The 22,434-nt window shown below is 39.6% G+C and overlaps 1 protein-coding gene across 2 annotated transcripts in view; it reads right to left on the bottom strand.

The window, feature by feature from the left end:
- Positions 1-18,489, bottom strand: part of OSBPL1A (oxysterol binding protein like 1A) — a 248,714-nt gene extending 230,225 nt beyond the window's left edge. Inside the window, exon 1 of one of the 2 annotated variants that reach the window (XM_040479203.1) lies at positions 18,289-18,489. The gene's annotated coding sequence lies outside the window, so the exon portion shown is untranslated. The remainder of the gene's footprint in view (positions 1-18,288) is intronic. The other variant, XM_040479204.1, reaches the window with a different exon arrangement.
- Positions 18,490-22,434: the final 3,945 nt, after the last annotated feature.

Here is a 22,434-nt window from a genome sequence, read left to right as displayed (position 1 = left end):
CATACTTACAATTCCTTTATTTCCTCTTTCATATTTTACTAAGCTTCAAAATAAATATAGAGCACTACAACCAAATTTAAGCCATTTGTCAAAATAAGTAGCAATTCACAAAATATAAATTTCTTTCTTACTAATAAATGCAAATAAAACAATTTTTTGCCTACAAGATTAAATAAAAAAGATTATACACCTGAAACTAATGCAACATTGCATGTCAACTATAATTCAATTAAAAAAAAAAAAGATGAAACATGCCTAATACTGTCATGGACAGGATTGAAGCACCACTTGTCAATATCAAGTAAATTTCAAAATACACATACACTTGGGGGAAGACTCTACTAAAATGACTAGAGTATGGAAACACCAGCAATCTGTCTGTCTCCCCACCTAGATAACAACTGTACTGGCAGAATCTGCGTGATGTAACGGTTTTGGAACTCCAGGATCTTCTGAAGGCTTACAACCACCAGGGAAAGCTTGGAAGGGAACTGTGGTTAATTTATGTCAATTTAAGCTCTTAGCAAGGCAGCAGCTACCCATCTCCACCCCAAAATTCCCCCAGTGCATGCATTCCTGGAATGGCTTACAGGAACCAGGGTGAACAAAAAGATCCCGGTACTCCAAATATTGGAGAGCTGAGCTCTGATCACTGCTGCTTCTGATCAGAGATGCAGACAAGGAAGCAGACACACTTGTTGCATGCACCATCTCTCACTGCTTTAAGCCCCTCCAGCAGACTGAACTTCCAGGAGATTTAAAGGACCAGCATTCATTTTTGCCCCCCCCCCCCGCACCCGCCTTCATTTCTCCATTCTTCCCCCCACTCCCCCTGCCCCCACGTAAGAGCCAGACACTAAAGACTAGGACACTGAAAAACAACAGCATTTATGGAGAAAATTAAAACATGACTGCTCACGACCACCAAAAGAAGACCTTAAGTTTACAGCTAAGGCTGACCTCAGCACAGCCTACAATAATCCAAGAAAAATAACAACATATTAGAAAACTCGAGGAAGGAGGAGAATTTGCTATCTAGAGTTAGTACGTTAGATTCAAATGTCCAGTTTTCAATAATTAAAAAAGTTACAGGACATACAAAGAAACAGAAAAGTAGAGCCCAAAGGGAAAAACAAATCAATAGAAACGGTCCCTGAAGATCTGATGGCAAATATACTAGACAAAGGCATCAAAAAGATATTCAAAGACCTAAAGGAAGAGATGGTGGAAGACAAAATGCATAAACGAAATGAAAATATGAATAAAGACCAAAAAAACCTAAAAAGAAAGACGAAATTCTTGAACTGAAAAGTACAATAACAAAAAACTCACTTGAGAGATTCAAAAGCTTATTTGTATAGGCAGAACACTAAGAAAACTTGAAAGATAGGACACAGAAATTACTGAGTCTGGGGAACAGAAAGAAAAAAGACTGAAAACCAAACATAGCTTAAGAGACCTGTAGGACACCAACAGATCAACATGCATCATGTAAGTCTTAGAAGTGAGAGAATGAGGGTTGAGCAACTGGAGAAATAATAGCTGAATACTTCCCAAATTTGAGGAAAAAACATGAATATAAACATCCAAGAAGGTCAATGAACTCTAAGGGGAACTCAAAGAGATATGCTACATAATCCAACTTTCAAAACAGAAAATCTTGATAGCAGGAAAGAAGCTAAATCATCACATACAAGGGATCCAGAGTAGGAAGACTGGTAGATTTCCCATCAGAAACTTTGGAGGACAGAGAGCAGTATGCAAATATATTCAAAGTGCTGAAAGAAAAACTATCCTGTATCTGGCAAAACTGCCTTTCAAAAGTAAGAGAGAAATTAAGACATCCCAGAAAAATAAAAGCCGAGGCAGTTCATTACCACTAGACCTGCCTTTCAAGATGCTCAACAGAGTCTTACAAGGTAAAATAAAAGCACCCTAGACAGTAACTCAAAGTTATGTGGAGAAATAAACATCTTGATAAAGGCAAACACATGCACAATTACAAAAGCTAGTGTTATTTTAACAATGGTTTATAGTTGTACTTCTTGTTTTCTACATGATTTAAGAGTAACGCATTTAAAGAAAAAAATATTGGATTAAAAATGTAATTTTGTCTTCTAACTCCAAATCTTATTTTCTACATAATTTAAGGGACTAACACATTTAAAAGAATTATTTTTGTTTTGGGTACAGAGTGTACAAAGATGTAATTCTGTGACATCAGTAGCCAAAAGGGGTGGGAACAGAGCATAAAGGAGCAAGGTGTGTGTGTGTGTGTGTGTGTTATTTAAGTTAAACTAGTATAAACTCAAATTAGTGTTATAACTTTAGGATGATAAATGTAATCTCCATGGTAACCCTAATCCCCCCAAAATAACTACAGAATCTACAGAAAGGAGAATACCTTAAATATTTCAGTATTTAAAAAAATGAAATTTCAACGAATTGTAAATAGCCAAAACAATCTTCAAAAAGGAGGCAATGCTAGAGGACTTACGCTTCTGGATTTCAAAACTTGTAACAAAGCTAACGTCATCAAACACTGTGGTACTAGCATAAAGACAGACATACAGAACAATGGAATAGAACAGGGAAGCCAAATAAACCCTTGTGTATATGGTCAATGATTCTTTACAAGACTGACAACATGATTCAACAGTCTTGTCAACAAATGGTGCTGGGAAAACTGAAAATCCACATGGAAAAGAACAAAGTTGAACCTTTACCTAACATCATATTTAAAAACTAATTCAAATTGGATCAAAGATCTAAATGCAAAACATAAAACAACGAAAGTCTTAGAAGAAAACACAGGGCAAATGCTTCATGACATTGGTTTGGCAATGATTTCTTGAATAGAACAAAGGCATGGGTAACAAAAGAAAAAATAGACAAAGTGGACATTATAAGAATTTTTAAATTCTGTGCATCAAAAGCCACTAGCAGAGTTAAAACACAAACCACAAGATCAGAGAAAATATTTGCAAATCATATCTGATAAGGGATTAATAACCAAAATACACAGAGAACTCCTAAAACTCAAACAAAACCCAGTTCAAAAACAAAGTACTTAAATAGACATTTCTACAAATATACACATGGCCAATAAGGACATGAAAAGTTGTTTCCCATTACTGATCATTAGGAAAAGGCAAATCAAAACTACAATGAGCTACCATCTCACACCCAATAAGAAGACTACTATGGGGAACAAACAAACAAACAAACAGAAAACAAGTGTTGTCAAGGATGTGGAGAAATTAGAATCCTGTGCACTGTTGGCAGGAATGTAAAATGGTACAGCCACTGTGTAAAACAGATTAGCAATTCCTCAAAAAATTAAAACCAGAACTACCCTATAATCTGGCAATTCCACTTCTGGGTATACACCCAAAAGAACTGAAAGTGGGGGTCTCAAAGAGGTATTTGTACATCTGTGTTCAGAGCTGCATTACTCATAATAGCTAAAACATGGAAGCTATACAAGTGTCCACCAGGAGATGAACAGTTAAGCAAAATGTGGTATATAGGTACAATGGAGTATGTTTCAATCTTTAAAAAGAAAGACGTTTTGGCAATATGCTACATGAATGAACCATGAGGACATTATGCTAAGGGAAATAAGCCAGTCACAGAAAGACAAATACTGTATGATTCCACTTTTATGAAGTACTTTGAGCACAGTAGTCAAAAGAGAAAGAAAACGGAATGGTAGTGGCCAAGGGCTTGGGGGAGAGGAGAATGGGGATTTATTGGGTACAGAGTTTCAGTTTTATAAGAAAAGTTCTCACGATGGATGATGGTGATGGTAGCACATATTATTTATGTATTTAATACCACAAACATTTTTAAGATGGTAAATTATATCTTATGCATATTTTACAATTTAAAAAATATTTTAAAAAATACACATACACCATTTCCTTTCCCAGGGCAATTCTACTTCTAGGAATCTATGCTATAGAAATACAGAAGATTATTTCATAAGCACATTCATAAGGATTGCTTTATTTACAGTAGTGAAAAAGGTATTAAGAAGTCCATGTCCATCAATAGGCAACTGGTTAAATAAATCCTCTAAGGCTAAAAGAAATGCTCTACAGACAAGAGGATGGAAGACCGTCGGAGGACGGTTTCAAAAAGTAGCAGCCTATGTACAGTGAACAGCATGACTTCCAGCTCTTTCTTAATCAGCATTCCTAATGCTGACAAGCCAGGCTCCACCCACTGGGAGGAGACTAAGCTGGTGACAGTCCCTAAAGGATAACACATTCCAAGAGGACACCAGCAGCTCCCAACAAGAAGCTAAGCCAGATGAATCTTAGTAAAAATGGCAGTTAACAAGGCTCCCCTACTTTCTCAATCTCCAGTCAGCTTTCAAGTTCCTCATTCTTAAATGCCAATAGCTAAGGGTGACAAGACATCTGAGTAAAACCTCTAAAACATGAAAGAGTCTAAAAACCAAAGAGGGGGTAAAAAAAAGCAACTTGAAAAAAAGTTCAGAGAGTAAGTTAAATAAAACCTAATCTTTGGAGAATAACATTGTATTCTGAAACAAAACCAAGATACTATATTAAAATACAAAACTGCAGAAAAAATATATTTGAGTATTAAGAATAATAGCAAAAAATATCAGAAACCAGGAGCTAGTCCTTTTAAAAGATCAATCTTGGGGCACCTGGGTGGCTCAGTCAGTTAAGCGTCTGACTTCAGCTCAGGTCATGATCCCATGGTTGGTGGGTTCAAGCCCCACATCAGGCTCTGTGCTGACAGCTCAGAGCCTGGAGCCTGCTTTGGATTCTGTGTCTCCCCCTCTCTGTCTACCCCTTCCCCCACTTATGCTTGGTCTCTCTCAAAAACAAACATTAAAAAAAAATTAAGGATTGGGGCACCTGGGTGGCGCAGTCGGTTAAGCGTCCGACTTCAGCCAGGTCACGATCTCGCGGTCCGGGAGTTCGAGCCCCGCGTCGGGCTCTGGGCTCATGGCTCAGAGCCTGGAGCCTGTTTCTGATTCTGTGTCTCCCTCTCTCTCTGCCCCTCCCCCATTCATGCTCTGTCTCTCTCTGTCCCAAAAAAATAAATAAAACGTTAAAAAAAAAAATTAAAAAAAAAAATTAAGGATCAATCTTTAGCAAGACTCAAAAAAAAAAGATAACTCAAAATCAGAAAGAGGAGAAATAACATCACAAAATTACAAAGGATTGTAAGAAATTATTGTGAAAAATTAGTGCTAACATATTGGACAGAAGAAATGGATAAATTCCTAGAAACATGTAACCTCCCAAAACTGAATCAAGAAGAAACAAAAAATTTGAACAGACCAATTATCAGCAAGGAAATTGAATCAGTAATCAAAAAATTTCCCAAAGCAAAAGTCCAGGACCAGATGGCTTCATAGAATGAATTCTACCAAACATTTCAAGAAATGATAATCCCTAGTCCCAAACTATTCCAAATAAAAGAGTAAGGAAAGCTTCCAAGTTCATTCTATGAGGTCAGCATTACCCCAATACCAAAACCAGATAAAGACACTACAAAAAAAAAAAAAAAAAAGAGAGAGAGAGAGAGAACACTATAGGCCAATCTCTCTGGTGAACACAGATGCAAAAATCCTCAATGAAGTATTAGCAAACCAAATCCAACAATACATCAAAAAAAAAAAAAAAAACACACATCACAATCAAATGGGATTTACTCCTGGGATGCAAGGGTAGTTCAATATTCAGAAATCAATCAACATGATACATCAACAAGAGAAGTGATCATATGGTTTTTATTCTTTCACTATATGTAGAAAAAACATTTAACAAAGTATGACCCCCTTCCTTGACAAAAGTCCTCAACAAAGTAGGTTTAGAGGGAATACCCCTCAACATAATAAAGGCCATGTATGAAAAACCCACAGCCAACATCATAGTGGTGAAAAACAGAGCTTTTCTTCTCAGATCAGGAACAAGACAAGGATATCAACTCTTACCACTTTTATTCAACATAGTAGTGGAAGTCCTAGCAAGAGCAATCAGACAATAAAAAGAAATGAGGCATCCAAATTTGTAAGGAAGTAAAACTTTCACTATTTGCAGATGATGTGATACTATATATAGAAAACTCTAAAGACTCCACCAAAAAACTACCAGAACTTATAAATGAATTCAGCAAAATTGCAGGATACAAATATACAGAAATTCACTGAAATTCTGTATATTATATACAGAATTTATATTATATTTATATACAGAATGTATATTATTATACACTAATAATGAAGTAGCAGAAAGTGAAATTAACAATCTCATTTACAATTTCAACAAGAATTTAAAAATATCTAGGAATGCACTTAACCAAGAACATGAAAGAGCTATAGTCTGAAAACTATAAAACACCGATGAAAGAAATTGAATATAACAAAACCAAATGGAAAGATATTTCATGATCATGGGTTGGGAGAATACGGCTTTTTGTTGTTTTTTGTTTTTACTTAGAGAGAATCCTAAGCAGGCTCCAGACTCAGTGCAGAGTCCAACATAGGGCTCAATCCCGTGACCCCAGGATCATGACCTGTGCTGCCATCAAGTCAGATGCTCAACTGACTAAGCCACCCAGGCGCCCCAGGAGAGCAATGTTGTTAAAATGACTACACTACCCAAAGCAGTCTACACATTTAATGCAACCCCTGTCAAAATACCAACAGCATTTTTCACAGAACTAAAACAAACAATCCTAAGATTTGTATCGAACCACAAAAGACTTCAACTAGCCAAAGCAATCTTGAAAAACAATAAAACCGGAGGTATCACAATCCTAAATTTCAACACATACTACCAAGCTGTAGTAATCAAAACAGTATGGTACAGGCAAAAAAACAGACACATAGATCAACAGAACACAATAGAGAGCCCAGAAATAACCCCACAGTTATGGTAAATTCATCTTCAACAAAGGAGACAGTAATAGGCAATGGGAAAAATACAGTCTCTAACAAATGATGTTGGGAAAACTGGACAGCTACATGCAAAAGAATGAAACTAGATCACTGTCTCATACCATACATAAAAATAAACTTGAAATGGATTAAAGATCTAAATGTGAGGTATGAAACCATAGAAATCATAGAAGAGAGCACAGGCAGTCATTTCTCAGACACTGGCCATGGAAACATTTTTCTAGATGTGTCTCCTGAGGCAAGGGAAAAAAAAAAAAAAGCAAAAACACACTATGGGACAATAACAAAATAAAAAGCTTCTGCACAGCAAAGGAAACAATCAACCAACAAAACTAAAAGGCAACCTACTGAATGGGAGAAGATATTTACAAGTGACACATCCAATAAAAGGTTAGTATCCAAAATATATAAAAAACTTAGAGACTCCTGGCTGGCTCATTTGGAGGACACTGTAACTCTTGATCTTGCAGTCATGAGTTCGAGCCCCACAATGGGTGTAAAGATTATTAAAAGATATGTTATATATTATACATATTATAAAAAACTTATAGAATACCAAAAAAATAACCCAATTAAAAAATGGGCAGAAGATATGAACACATTTCTCCAAAGAAGACATACAGATGGCCAATGGACAAATGAAAAGATGCTCAACATAATCCATTATCAGGGAAATGAAAATCAAAACTACAATGAGATACCACCTCACACCTGTCAGAACAGCGAAAATCAATAACACAAGAAACAGCAAGTGTTGGCGAGGATGTGGGGAAAGAGGAACCTTTTACATTGTTGGTGGAAATGCAAACTGGCACAGCCACTGTGGAAAACAGTATGGAGGTTCCTCAAAAAACTAAAAATAGAACCACCCTAGGGGTGCCTGGGTGGCTCAGTCAGTTAAGCATCTGACTTCATTTCAGGTCATGACCTCACGGTTCATGGATTCAAGTCCCACATCAGGCTCTGTGCTGACAACTCAGAGCCTGGAGCTTACTTCAGATTCTGTGTCTCCCTCTCTGTCTATCTCTCCTCTGCTTGTGCTCAGTCTCTGTCTCTCAAAAATGAATAAACATTTTTCAAAAAACAGAACTACCCTACATTCTAGGAATAGCACTACTGGGTATTCAGCCCCAAAAACTGAAAACACTAATTCAAAGGGATACATGTACCCCTATGTTTACTGCAACATTATTTACAACAGCCAAACTTTGGAAGCAGCTCAAAGGTCCCTTAATAGATGAATGGATAAAGAAGATGTGCGTATACACTACCCATCCACATGATGGAATATTATTCCGCCATAAAAAATGAAATCTTGCCATTTGCAACAACACGGATGGAGCTAGAGTATGATACTAAAAATAAGTCAGAGAAGGACAAATACCATATAACTCATGTGGAATTTAAGAAACAAATGAGCAAAGTGGGGGAAACTAGAGACACAAAGAAACAGTGTTCTGCCTATAAAGAACAAATTGATAGTTACCAGAGGGAAGGTGCATAAGGGAAAGGGGGAAATCAGGGATGGAGATTAAAAAATACACTTATCATGACGAACAAAATAAAATGATAAAAATAAAAATAAACCTTACCCACTTAAACAGTCCACAGTAATATATTAACCACAACGGTTGCTCATAAATGCTGGGACTGGGATTAAAATGTACCTAACAAATGTTTATTAATACCTACCAAAGATGGGCTGCCTGCAGGAGGCACTGGAGGTACAGTGATGGCGACACAGTCTCTGCCTCTCAGAAACAGGCCAACCATCAGACCAACATGCGCCACGAACAGTAACGTGTTCAAGGGACAGGCCAACCACCAGACCAACATGTGCCACGAACAGTAACGTGTTCAAGAAACAGGCCAACCACCAGACCAACATGTGCCACGAACAGTAACGTGTTCAAGGGACAGGCCAACCACCAGAGCAGCATGTGCCACGAACAGTAACATGTCCAAGGGACAGCATGGTGCGTTCTTTGTCTGCATCAGTTATAGAAGGAATCACAGAGAAGGTGACGTTTAAGCTGGAGCCTGAAGAATGACGAGTTCTTTGGGGCGCCTGGGTGGCTCAGTCGGTTAAGCGACTGACTTCGGCTCAGGTCATGATCTCACGGTTCATGAGTGTGAGCCCTGCATCGGGCTCTGTGCTGACAGCTCAGGGCCTGAAGCCTGCTTCAGATTCTGTGCCTCCCCCTCTCTCTCCTCATGCTCTGTCTCTGCCTGTCAGTAATAATAAATAAACATTCATTAAAAAAAAAAAAAAAAAAAGAATGACAAGTTCTCTAAGACCAGCAGCGTGAAGAAAGTTGCTAATGTGGACAACCCTGGGTGAAGTTGTGTGAGTCCATGCTGGCCATGAGGAGTCTGAGATTCCTGTGGGAACTGGAGAAGGATATGTCCAGAGAGCAGCATGAGGAGAAGCATGCAGTTGTAGGCTAGAATTCACACAGCAGGACTTTCAGCCAAGCAGTGGTCATTAAAGTATCAGGAGTAAATGAGATCCCTCACCTAGAGGAGACCAACATTTAAGGGGAAGGAGGCCTGTGACTACAATCTAGCAGAGAAGGTCTAAGGTTGGAAAAGGGGACAGAAAAGGGTGACAGCATCAAAACCAAGAGAAGACGGAGTTTCAAAGGGGCCAGATGGGTGTGAAATGGTAAAGGAAACACAGAACCAGGTGTGAAATCACTGGTTGGTCTGGTGAATCGGAGGTCACTGATGAGCTCAAGGGTACATCCAGTGGAAATGACACAGGCAAAAGCAGATATAGGTACACTGAGGACTGAATGAGGGATGCTAAGGAGAGAGGACACCAGACTCCTTTAGAGGAACTTTGTTCTGAGGAGCTAGTGTTAGCTCCAGAGTTAGGATAGCTGGGCACGTGTTTACAGGCTGTGAGGCAAGGGCCAGAAACAGGAAAAGCTTGATGTATAAGAGACTGAAAAGATCCTAGGTACCTAAAGTAAGTGGATGAACAGCCTAAGAGAAGGGAGCATGGCACTGAGGCCAGGGACAGGGGGATGGTACTTGAGGGGCCGGTGGGCAAAGCTAGGCAGCCCAGGAAGATCTCCTGTCCTATGGCCACCAATTTCCTCAGAACAGAAACAGATTCTTAGGTATCTTAACAGGGGAAAGAACCCTTGCTAGAAGACAGGATGGGTGGGTGGGGAGGTGTAATAGAGGTAAATAAAATACAGATTATTTTGAAGGGAACCAGGCCAGTTAAATCTCACCAAAACCAGGAGAAAAAAAAAATCTCTTGTTGCTCTCTGCTTAACTCCCATAGATTTTAATGCAGGTGCCTGTTTGATTAAAAAACATTCTTAAAGCAATTTGGACATTCTGTCATTTACAGCAATTTTAACACCACATCTATCAAAACGAATTGGTCTATCAGCAGGCCAAGCCAATTCCAAAGCTTCGCAGACTGTAACATTTAGGACTTAAGTAGTATCCTTAATGATAAATCCAAAATGCATTTTCCTTACATTGCTCTTGTAAACTTCTATTACCCTAGAAAGGAGTAGCAGGGGTAGGAAGGGGATTGACACTTTCTCCTATAGAAACAAGTCTATAAAATCACATAAACATTTAAATATACATGTTTTTTTTTTTTAAATTTTTTTTTTAACGTTTATGTATTTTTGACACAGAGAGAGACAGAGCATGAACAGGGGAGGGGCAGAGACAGAGGGAGACACAGAATCTGAAACAGGCTCCAGGCTCTGAGCTGTCAGCACAGAGCCCGACACGGGGCTCGAACTCACAGACTGTGAGATCATGACCTGAGCCGAAGTCGGACGCTTAACCGACCAAGCCACCCAGGCGCCCCTAAATATACATGTTTTTTAAGGTTTATTTTGAGAAAGAGCACAAGCAGGGGAGGGGCGGAGAGAGAGAATCCCAAGCAGGCCCCACACTGTCAGCAGAGAGCCTGATGCGGGGCTCAAACCCATGAAGCCGTGAGATCATGACCTGAGCCGAAACTAAGAGTCAGAGGCTTAGAGCCACCCAAGCATCCCCGAATCACATATACATTTAAAACTTACATCCGTGAACAAATCATTGCGTGTTAGGAGCAGAAAACAGTAAGAATATATTTTAGCAAGATAATTTCTCAGTGGCTCTAACACAAAAGTTAGCACAACTCCAAAAATGTCTGTAATTTAAAAACTCAGTAAACTTCCTAAAATGCTAGCAGTGTGGCCACCATATTAATCTCTACACTCCTTCCAACTAAGCTACAAAGAAACTGTTCCAAACCAAGGCCTAAAACCATTCACGGCAACTTCTTTCTCCATTCAAAAATCACAACTCAGAGTCCACTGCTGAGGATGAAGACCTGAACTTTAGAGCATCCACCAGGATCTTAAACCATGTGCCTTCAGCGGGCATCCAGGTAGTCAGCACGGGCTGGGAAGGTGTCCAGCGTGACATGCCGAAGAAGCTGTGGCTCCCCTACCAGCACCAGGACCACCCTCACCTTCCCTAGCACTTGTGTCCCACAAGGAGATGAAGCAGCAAACGTTTCATTGAGGGCCGACAACATTCCAGGAATACTTGTCCTGAGCTTTGCTGGCTCATTAATGAGTAAAACCGGGCCTTATACTAGGGGGAACTTATAAATACTGTAGGGACAAGTATACAAATCAATTACTATCCACCACTCTCAAGAAGTCTGACTTGCCCTCTTCATTCCCAACCTCAACTAGATCCCTCACCATGTTTAGCACACACCAGTCTGCAAGTACTCATGTGGTCATTTCTTTGGCTCTCCTTACACTGCACTCCCTGTAAACTTGAATGGGACAAGGGTCTCATGTCTATTATGTTCCCCATCATATTCCTAGGACCTAACAATGTGCCTAGAACACAGCAGGTAATCAAACGTTAAACAGATAGATGGGCAGATGAATGGATGTGGATTCAGTTCTCTGAGAACAAAGCAATCATGCCTCCCTATAGGAAGGCCTAAAGGCAATGCCTTTAAGTGGGACACCTTTATCTAATAGCAATTAATGAAGGTTCTTTTTAATTTTTTTAATCTTTATTTATTTTTGAGAGTGAGTGAGTGGGGTAGGAACAGAGAGAGAGGGGGACACAGAATCCGAAGCAGGCTCCAAGTTCCAAGCCATTAGCACAGAGCCCAACGCAGGCTCGAACCTATGAACTGCGAGATCATGACCTGAGCCAAAGTCAGACACTTAACTGACTGAGCCACCCAGGTGCCCCTAAGGAAGACTTTTTCTTATAGATCACAGAAAAAGAGACCTTTAAAAAAATCTACTCTAGGATTACTGAGGATTACTATTATTTAACTTGATGCATCTCTAATTTATAAATAAGCTGATATCTATGATTAATAGTTGACTTTAGAAGAAAAAATAAATGAATCCAAATTCATGTGCTGAACAGATTTTTAAAACAAACATTCTTTGGAATCATAAGCTTATTTCAGAAATAAGCTGAAATAAGCTTCGTCCCTGATGTGTAAGAGAAAGAAAAAGACAAGCAATCCCTTAATGCGGCTGATCAGAATGGATCTGAGCCACAGCCTATCAGTATTGTAGTTTTCATCATCACTCTGTGGATATTTTCAACTGCTCTTTCCACATTCATGCAATTCCAAGCTTTCTTTTTAAGATTAATGAGATTTTTAATGACCAAGAGAATGTTTTCAAGGCACTAACTAGACAACAGTTTGAGCTTCAAAAGCTGGGAGGCTACAGACTATTTTGCCTTGTTTCCTCACCTCCCAGGTCCACTGAGGAAGCTAGGCTTCTAAATTATTTTGTGGTTTTATAAACACTGTAAATCACCTAATTAGACTGGTCCCCATACTTCATAGTCTGTGCCACTAAATGCCCACTCAATACAGCAAATAAATTCTGTAGCCCTTACAACTCTGAGATCCTGGCAAAGATCCTAAAACTTGGAGCCTAAAGGACAGTCATAACTTGCTAAATCTGGCTGGAGATCAAGTTGAATTGCTACTTTTCCTTAGTATTTAAGTTTAAGGTCTATAGAATCGATGTAGAAAATTCCTGGAGAAATCAAAGATAATGAAGTTTGAGGTGCCTGACTGGCTCAGCTGACTAGGCTTCCAACTCTTGATTTCGGCTCAGGTCATGGTCTCACAGTTCATGAGTTCAAGCCCCACATCACACTCCATGCTGACCGTGTGGAGCCTGCTTGGGATTCTCTCTCTCCCTCTCCCTCTCTCTCTCTCTCTCACTGCCCCTCCCCTGCTTGCTCTCTCTCAAAATAAACAAAAAAAAATTAAAAAATAAAAACAAAGATAATCAAGTTCAACAATCAGAGCTTATTCACCTGAGTATCATAAACTCAAAATATTGTCTTCGAGTTCTTAATGGTATTTGAAAAGTTAATATTCAAAGACATCCAGGCTAACTTTATTCAATAATACACATAATATTTAACTGGGTATTATAAAATGTCAGGAAAGTATAGCAGTTTCTCAAAAATTAAGAGTTACCATAGGACCCACAATACACCCAAAAGCGTTAGAGCAGGGACTCAAACAGATAATTGCTCACCCATGTTCACAGCATCATTCTTCACAATAGCCAAGAGGTGGAAGCAATCTAAGTGTCCAGTGACAGGTGAATAGAAAAAATGTGGCATATACATACAATGGATTATTAGTCAGCCTTGAAAATGAAGCAAATTCTGACACATGCTACATGGATGAAACTTGCACACATTATGCTAAGTGAAACTAGACACAAAAGGACAAATGTTATATGATTCCATTTCTATGAGGTACCTAGAATAGACAAATTCAGAGAGAAAACAGGAGAGTGATTACTAGGAGCTGGAGGAGGGAGTGGGTAGTATTTAATGGTTACACAGTTTCTGTTTGGAATGTTGAAATAATCCTAGAGATGGGCAGTGGCAATGGTTGCACAATGATGTAAGTTACTTAATGCCTCTGAATAGTATACTTAAAAAAGGTTAAAAGGGTAATTTTGTTACGTATATTTTACAATAAGAAATTCAGGAAGCATCTGAAATATGGTTCTTATAGTTGTCAAATAGCTTTTCTACTATTACAGTCAAAAGGAACCTAATTATTCAAAATTGACTACATATTGTGATTATTTAAAAAATTCTCAGGGGTGCCTGGGTGGCTCAGTCAGTTGAGCATCTGACTTTGGCTCAGGTCATGATCCCACAATTTGTGGGTTCAAGCCCTGTGTCGGGTTCTGTGCCGACAGCTCAGAGCCTGAAGCCTGTTTCAGATTCTGTGTCTCCCTCTCTGCCCCTCCCCTGATCGTGCTCTCAAAAATAAACATTAAAAAAAAAAAAAATTTCTCAGATACTGCTTTTATGCTTGGTATTATTACAACAATATTTGAAACACACTGTATGCTAGGAATTTGAATAATGAGAAACATTAAATGTAATTATGAACATATTTTACAAAATCTAACATAAAAATCCGTAGTGCACTTAGCACTGCTTTCCAATGTAGCTAGCTGCTTAGTGGTAGGAGTTATTTTTTCCATTTTTTTCAATTTTATTTTATTATTTTTTTTAACGTTTATTTATTTTTGAGACAGAGAGAGAGCATGAACGGGGGAGGGTCAGAGAGAGAGGGAGACACAGAATCCAAAGGAGGCTCCAGGCTCTGAGCTGTCAGCACAGAGCCTGACGCGGGGCTCGAACTCACAGACCGTGAGATCATGACCTGAGCTGAAGTCGGATGCTTAACCGACCAAGCCACCCAGGCGCCCCCCCATTATTATTCTTTTAATGTGAGGGAAATATTAAAAATTGAACTATGTAAAAAACATGGCAATAGCAAGAAAATAAATTTTGTCCTCATTCTAACTCCTAGCAGTGATTTCTCTAATACAATCATATTCCTACATGTACGTATGTACATATATACACATATAAATGTATGTATGCAACTATAAATTTGGGATAACAATTACACAAATACATTATTTTAGAAACTCAACAGTGGTAGATTCATATTTAACTTAATGATTTTTTAAAAGAAAAAAAAAAAAACGGAAAGTACAGAGGTAAAGTTATTTGCCAATAAAGCCAAAACCAGAATCTAGAACTTCTAATCAAGGCACATTGTTATTAAAGCTATACATTTCATAAAACTCAATTCGGCCTCTAAAACTAAAGGCCATTGATTCTAGTTATTGTTTCTGTGTGAACATTAAGAAAGTTAAATCTGATTTATGCCTTAATCCTCTCATTTTTAGAAGCCTTATTCACTAACTAAAAGGCGGTAGCCAAAACATGGCAATTTAAGGAAAACAAATTATCAAGTCTATTTTAGGAGGCACTCACTTCTTTCTTTCAAAAAGGTAAAGTTCAATTAAAAGTCACTTTTTAATTCAATGAAACTTTATAAATTCCTTCCAATAAGACTTTGTGCACTGATAAACAGCCTTGTGTCCTTGGGAGGAGAAATGATAGAGAAGTAGCTGAAATTGTAGTAACACTACAGTTTGTAAACTGTAGTGAGATTTGACATATTTATACCACCTTCTCTATTCATACTTGTTATACACCCACATGGACTTAGATGCTATTCCACCATAGAAGAACAATCCCACTTCCTGTGTATTTATTTTACCTTTATTTGGTTGAAAGTGTTAATCAAAATTTGTGAAAATTATGTAAGCTTCTCGGCCTTGCTTTATGAAATCGTTTAAGCTAACCTTAGGTTGCTACACATTTTATGTGCTTCAATAACCAAGAACCCTTAGATGCAACCCTGATTTGCATTTGAACTGGATAGATTCTTAGAACTGTTAACTACTGTTTCAAACAGTTTGGATCTGTAGAAGCAAAGGGCAGACAAGTCCACACATTAGACAAATCCAGTTTTGGATAGTAAAAATACTCTAACAATGAGCTTAATTGTTACCTTTTAATGATAAAATTCCTTAAATTTTAGATAAAATGTATTTAAATGTTTTCCACTTTTATTATTTCACATTTGAAAATTATCTTCCAAACTTAAATTATGTATATATAATACCCATTATCTACCATATAGTCAGAAGTTTCTCTTTAAAGAAAAACTTTAAATAACAAAGTGAAAACATGTGGTTACTTTCCACTGTCACATGATAGGAAAATGGACAAAGACTGTTTTCACTACATAGGAATTTCCTATTTGCTGGCTGAAATGTACAAGAACTCACAGCCAGTGACCTAGTAGTTCCTCTTACTAAAAGCGTAAAAATTGTATGGTGACAGATGGTAACTACACTTATTGTGGTAAGCATAGCTTAATATACAGAATTGTGCAATAACTACGTTGTACACCTGAAACTAATCATTATATGTCAACTATACTTCAAGGAAAAAGCTTTAAAACTACTTACAATACTTGCCCACCTTATTAGTGGTTGAGATCAGATAAGTGAGGGAAAATCCAACATTTCTAGGGATCAAGAGCATCCTAAAAGATACTTCTATGGCATCGTGATCATCAATATAAACTGCACAGACTGCATCTTTTCTATCACTTCATTAATGAATTCTGGCAAGACTGGTATAAGCTGGTGACTACACTGCTAACACCTGCCCTCTTTCTGGGAACTGGAAAGAACTTACTAGTCATCAATAAAGTTCTGATTACCACTAGACTTGGCTTGAAAGAACTGACAAGGTTCCTAACCCCTTCAAATTTCTCATGTGCACTTGCTACCTCATTCTTTCCTTAAGCTGATTTCTACCTTCTACTACTTTTCTCAGTGAATACATGGAATGTACAATACCTCAGCTTTTTAGCGAGGTCAAGAGGTAAGAAAGGGCCACAGAGTTCCAACCTGAAAAGATTATGATTAAATATACAGATGTTTCTGTAAGTTAAATAAAGCCACAAGAAGAAAAGTTTTAATTTATCTAACAGACACTGCGCCCTGTTATCCCTCAAAACCAAAATAAAACAAAACCAGCTGTATTCTCCTACCTGTTGATTCTAAACATGTATTCCCCTTTGTCCTAAGGGCAGAGTGGGGGGAGCGGTGCTTTTGTAGAAACATCCAGCTGCTCTGAATTACAGGTGTTAAGTACGCTTGAATAATACCACCAAGACCAGGATTAGCCACCCGCCATAAACTTCCACTGACAAGATTCCGCTGAGATATTTAGCAAGTGTCATCTGACAAACTGACCTTGGCAGAAGACGACACAGAATTACAGCAACTGATTCAGATAAATCTACTCAACTTGCGGCAGTTACCTCCTGTTTTGACTATCAAATTTCAGTGCTGCCAGGGAGAAAAAGGTGATAAAATTTAAAACTGTTGCTGACACTTTTCTTGTCTCCTGTAGATTGTAGATAGAGCCCCTAGTTTAGAACTAGGGGATGCAGATAAGGTGGATTTTGTAACCATTCTGTAATTATCACAGAGATCTTTAAAATTTTCAGCTGCGGGACGCAGAAATTATACCTACAATACTGGCTGCATAAAATTTGTTGTTCTCAGGGTTAGAACGCAAACATTGCTAGCCCTCAAAATAAATCCACAAAATTATTTTCCAAATGCTTAGTAAAGAGGTGAGGATATTCCGAACTCTATCAAGAATGCAACAACTACAATACTAAGGCTTCAGGGAAAACGCATTACTGATTTTAGGCATTACCAGCAACTATCCACAAGAGCCTAGTAACTAAATTCGAGCAGTCTCCACTTAATATCACATTGCCAGCAATTCAACTTCACAATATAGTCTGCATAAAGCAACGACTTTGACAACGAAAAACTAATATTAACTAAATCAGAATAACCCCTTTAACGCCTTTTGCCAATCAATAGGGCCACCAGGCAAATGAATCATTGTTTCTACTGTGCAGCTGCAATCTTTCATACTGTCTATCCCTTTGATAGTCTTCCATGCTGGTCGAAGTGACCACGAGGTACACTGAGAGAATGGTCACATGGACAGCTCGTGACTTCCACTGAGAATCAATCCTCTCCTCATGGTAGTAGGAAACTAAAAGTTATGATGCACATATCAGAGTACCGAGAAAGCACACGGCCGATGACCTGGTCGGGAATGCATGTAGCACTAGCACAAGCCGTTGCACCCCGAGGGGAAGTGCAACAAACGCCAGCATCTCGCTACTTTTAACAACTAAGTTCGCTGCAGCATTGGAGAGCCGGCGGCCACACGGTAGCCGAGCCAGGGGTGGGAGCCCAGCATCGCCACGACTCAGTCCTCGGAGACGCGCGCGCGAGGCCCGCGCACCCCCCACCAGGGGAAGACAGATCTTCCCCGCGCACCAGGCAGGGGGGAACGCGCTCGCACAGGAACCAGGCACGGAAACTGACCTACGCGGTCACCCGGGCTCCCAGAGCTCCCGGGGTGGGGGCCACGACCGCAGGCTTCCCCACGTCGATGAAGCGGCCGTCACCAACTCTGGCTAGCACTACTGGAGGACTCGCGGCCCCGCGGAAGGACTGTCTCCCGAGTCCCGGAGCCCGGAACGGGGCGGAACGCGAGACAGTCAAGCACCACTCTGCGAGGTGACGCCGCCCCTCCCCGCCGCCCGCGTCAGGAGCGCGCGCGCGCGCCCGGTTTATTTGCGCGGGGCCCGTGCAGCACGTGACCGGCGCGCTGGCCTCTAAGCGTGCGTGTAGCACGCCGAGGCCCCGCCCCCCGCAGGCCCCGGGCCCAGGCTTTGCCACGGGCTGCCCGGAGTTGCAGAGGCTTGTGCTTTTCACCCCAAACCCCTGACTCAGAAGAAAGGGTGGGCCTGATACCTACGAGCTGTGGCGGGGAGATAAATGGCCCCCTCCCCGGCCGAAGTGAATATAAATACTGGGTTCAGGCTCTGGAAATTTGTCAGTAAACAAATACATCACACATGCCCACGTTTTTTCTTTCCTTGACTTTACCCGAGGGAATTTAATTGGCTTTGTGAATTGGCTACACCTCTTTTTCTTTTCACGTGTCAAAGGATGGGCTTAAAAGGCCATACAGGTGTAACTGTTACAAGATAAATACCAGCGAAGGATGCTTAAAGAGATGAGGATTTACAAAGTTTCCCTCATCTCCTCCCCCCACCCCGCCCCCGCATCAAAAAATCTTTCATGAAGAGTCAACCTCTTCAGACTCCATCCTCACAGGTCTAGCCAGAAGCCTTAATTACGCCGTCTTCAACATGAAAGTTCAAACTCTAGTATAATTACAACTTTTAAAAAATTATGCTTGGGGCGCCTGGGTGGGTCAGTCGGTTAAGCGGCCGACTTCAGCTCAGGTCATGATCTTACGGTCCATGAGTTCGAGCCCCCGCGTCGGGCTCTGCGCTGACAGCTCGGAGCCTGGAGCCCGTTTCAGATTCTGTGTCTCCCTCTCTCTCTGACCCTACCCTGCTCATGCTCTGTCTCTTTCTGTCTCAAAAATAAACGTTAAAAAAAAAATTATGCTTAACCAAAACAAAGGGAATTATAAGTATGTGAAAAATCTTCCAACTTTTTTGTATTTTCCAATATATTTTATGAACCTTTTTGTAATGAAAAATTAGTAAGTAGGTATTATTTTTTAAGGGGCTGTAGTTTTCCTGTCAATTCCATTTTGAAAACATGTATTGAGAACCTATTATAGGCCGGTTGGTCATTGCGCTACATGTGATACATCTTTTGGCAGATTTCTTAGAATGTTTTTAGAGAACACCAGTAGCCTTGCTTGTATTTCCCAGGCTAGTATCATCTCTTATTAACAAAAAAGGCACTTGAGTAGCACAATACTTCAACTGCAAAATGTGTGGTAACTGAGGCAGTCATATTTTCCTCACAAAGAACATCAGGATTTATTTTCTAAGGATACTGAATTATCTTCCCAGCCAAAGTAAAAATTGACCATTGAAATAATTTTCCACAAAATTATATGAAAGGCTGCATTCTCGCTATGATATTTAAATGCCTAAATTTACTACTCTCGTTTTTTTTTTCCAATTCACTGTACTCTCTTGAGTTAGTAAATGAAAACAGATCCTAGCCAAATAGGAGGATGAAGGTAATAGAAGGTAATCATCATGTTTACTAATAAAAGAAGTTCCAATCTTGGTAAGATCACTAATTTTTCTGTATATTTACAGGAGTCTCTTTGGTATTTATATAAAGAATCTTTAGGAAAAGGTATCTCTTTGGCATTTTTATTGCCGACTAGTAAGATGAAAACACAACAAAGGTGTTAACAATTCTTACTGTAGAACACTGCTGTCCAATGGAATTTTCTGCATGGAAATGTTGAAAATGATGGAAATGTTCTATAATTCTATCTTGTCCAATATAGTAGTCACATGAGCCTGCTGAACTCTTGAAATTTAGCTAGTGTGACTAAAGATCTGAATTTTAAATTTTATTAAATTTTAATTAATTTTAAGCCACATGTGGCTAGCCACTACCACACTGGTGAGTGCTGTTCTAGAACAACAAAGAAATCACTAAATTTCCCCAACCATGGTATCCTCTTTCTTGAGAAAACGTTTGGCAGATACAGAACCTCTGGAAGCAATAATTTCTCCAAACTCTTTTCTGAGCTTTCGAGAAAGTAGGTATTTTAATTTTACAGACAGAGCACATTAAAGTGACTGTATCATGCATAGCTACAATGCGTGTAAACAGAAATAGAACTGGAAGCTCTAGATGTATGGCAGGGGCTTTGGGAGTAACTAAGCCTTTGCCCTGCCATTCCCATGCCTGTCTGACCCAAATGAAAAATTTAAAAAAAAAGAAAAGAAAAAGAAAAGGTAGCTATTGTTTAGGCCATGATATGCTTCAGAATTGCCCACTGCCTGGTTCACACGAGATCTACCTGGTACTCTTTCGTTTGCTTGATTCAATAAACTTAAGAGCCCACGGCTTTCTACCCCTGTTCTCCTCCCCACATCCCAACTATTCCCTCCAGACTACAGTACCTGACGTTTGTATCCCTGCAGTTTTGTCTTAAGCCTGAAACACCCCAGAATGCACTTGGTGCATTCCATGTTTTAAAAACACTCTCCTGGTGCTGGTGTGACTTTGAAGTGCTGCAGGAGCACACTAAAGGCTTGTTAAATCTTATTAAAAGGAGGATTTTATAGACCGAGGCTTTGGGGAGGACTTTGGGTAATTACTGCCTGGAATGCTGAAAAAGTAGGTCAGATGTCATCAGGCAAATCCAGATCAATTGTTGAGTTGGGGGAAATTAACCATCCTCTACACCTACATATTAAGTACTTTGTAGTTATTATGAACTCCAGACCATAAATGCTATGAGGTCATTGGAGGTTTTTCTCTCTTTGTGATTTGTACCATTACAGTTTATTTAACAGCTAAAATAAGGGGGTGGTATATTTTCAGATATTAAATTACTTTTATCTAAGACTTCATTCCGCACTTAACCCTCTGTTCCTAGGGGTGACAAGTTACAGATGGCTACATAACTCAACTTCCACAAATGATTGATTTTGCTGGGTCTCCACACAAGAAGCTTAGAAAGGTCCCCTATACCTAGAGTTTATTGGTTGCAAGCAATGAGCCCTGACCCTGGCTACCTGAAACAAATAGGGAATGTACTAGAGGATCAAAGAAAGCTGAAAATCTGGCCTGGCAAGGGCAGGACTGGGGCACTTGCAGGGATTACAGCAGGAGGAGCTAGTCTATAGCTTTTCCAGGAAATAAGAGTAAGTTCTGATAATTTTTGTTTTCCTATCCTATCTTCAGAAGAGGGAAATTTAAGAAAGAGAGGGAGAGATGGACTTTGGGCTCCTTGGCTGACAACCTCACAAGATTACCTTCCATAGGAGAAGTAGCTCCTCACCTACACACACACACACACACACACACACACACACACACACAGAGAGAGAGAGAGAGAGAGAGAGAGAGAGAGAGAGAAAGGGAGAGAGTGTCCTGGTGCAGTGCTATAACCAGAAGAAGGGCCAATGGTTAATGGGCAGCCACCATCACAGAAAAACCCTTTATAGCCTCTTTTTTTTTTTTTTTTTTTTTTAATCAAGCCCTTCTCTTTCATAGCTTGTGACATAAGCTCCTTGGGCAATATTTCCAGCTGCACCTTTAGCCCTTAGCTCTATTCATCATGAGTAAACCCTGTTTTTCCATCCAGTGTACCTGACAATTAAATGCTACCCCTTCTTAGAAGTCACAGAGCTTGGGGACACCTGGATGGCTCAGTCAGTTAAGTGTCCAACTTTGGGTCAGGTCATGATTTCGCAGTTCATGAGTTTGAGCTCTGCTTTGGGCTCTGTACTGACAGCTCAGATCCTAAAGCCTGCTTCGGATTTTGTGTCTCCCTCTCTCTCAAAAATAAAAAACCAAAAAAAAAAAAAAAAAAAAGAGGAGCGGCCAGGTGGCTTGGTTGGTTAAGCATCCCTCTTTGGCTCAGGTCATGATCTCACAGTCCATGAGTTCAAGCCCCACATCAGGCTCTATGCTGATAGCTCAGAACCTGGAGCCTGTTTCAGATTCTGT

The sequence above is a fragment of the Herpailurus yagouaroundi genome, unplaced genomic scaffold, assembly GCF_014898765.1.
Source record: "Herpailurus yagouaroundi ecotype Mexico unplaced genomic scaffold, PumYag 142, whole genome shotgun sequence".
In the NCBI taxonomy this organism is placed as follows: domain Eukaryota; kingdom Metazoa; phylum Chordata; class Mammalia; order Carnivora; family Felidae; genus Herpailurus; species Herpailurus yagouaroundi.
The sequence above is the reverse complement of the archived record's forward strand: the minus strand, read 5'-3'. Positions and strand labels throughout refer to the sequence as shown.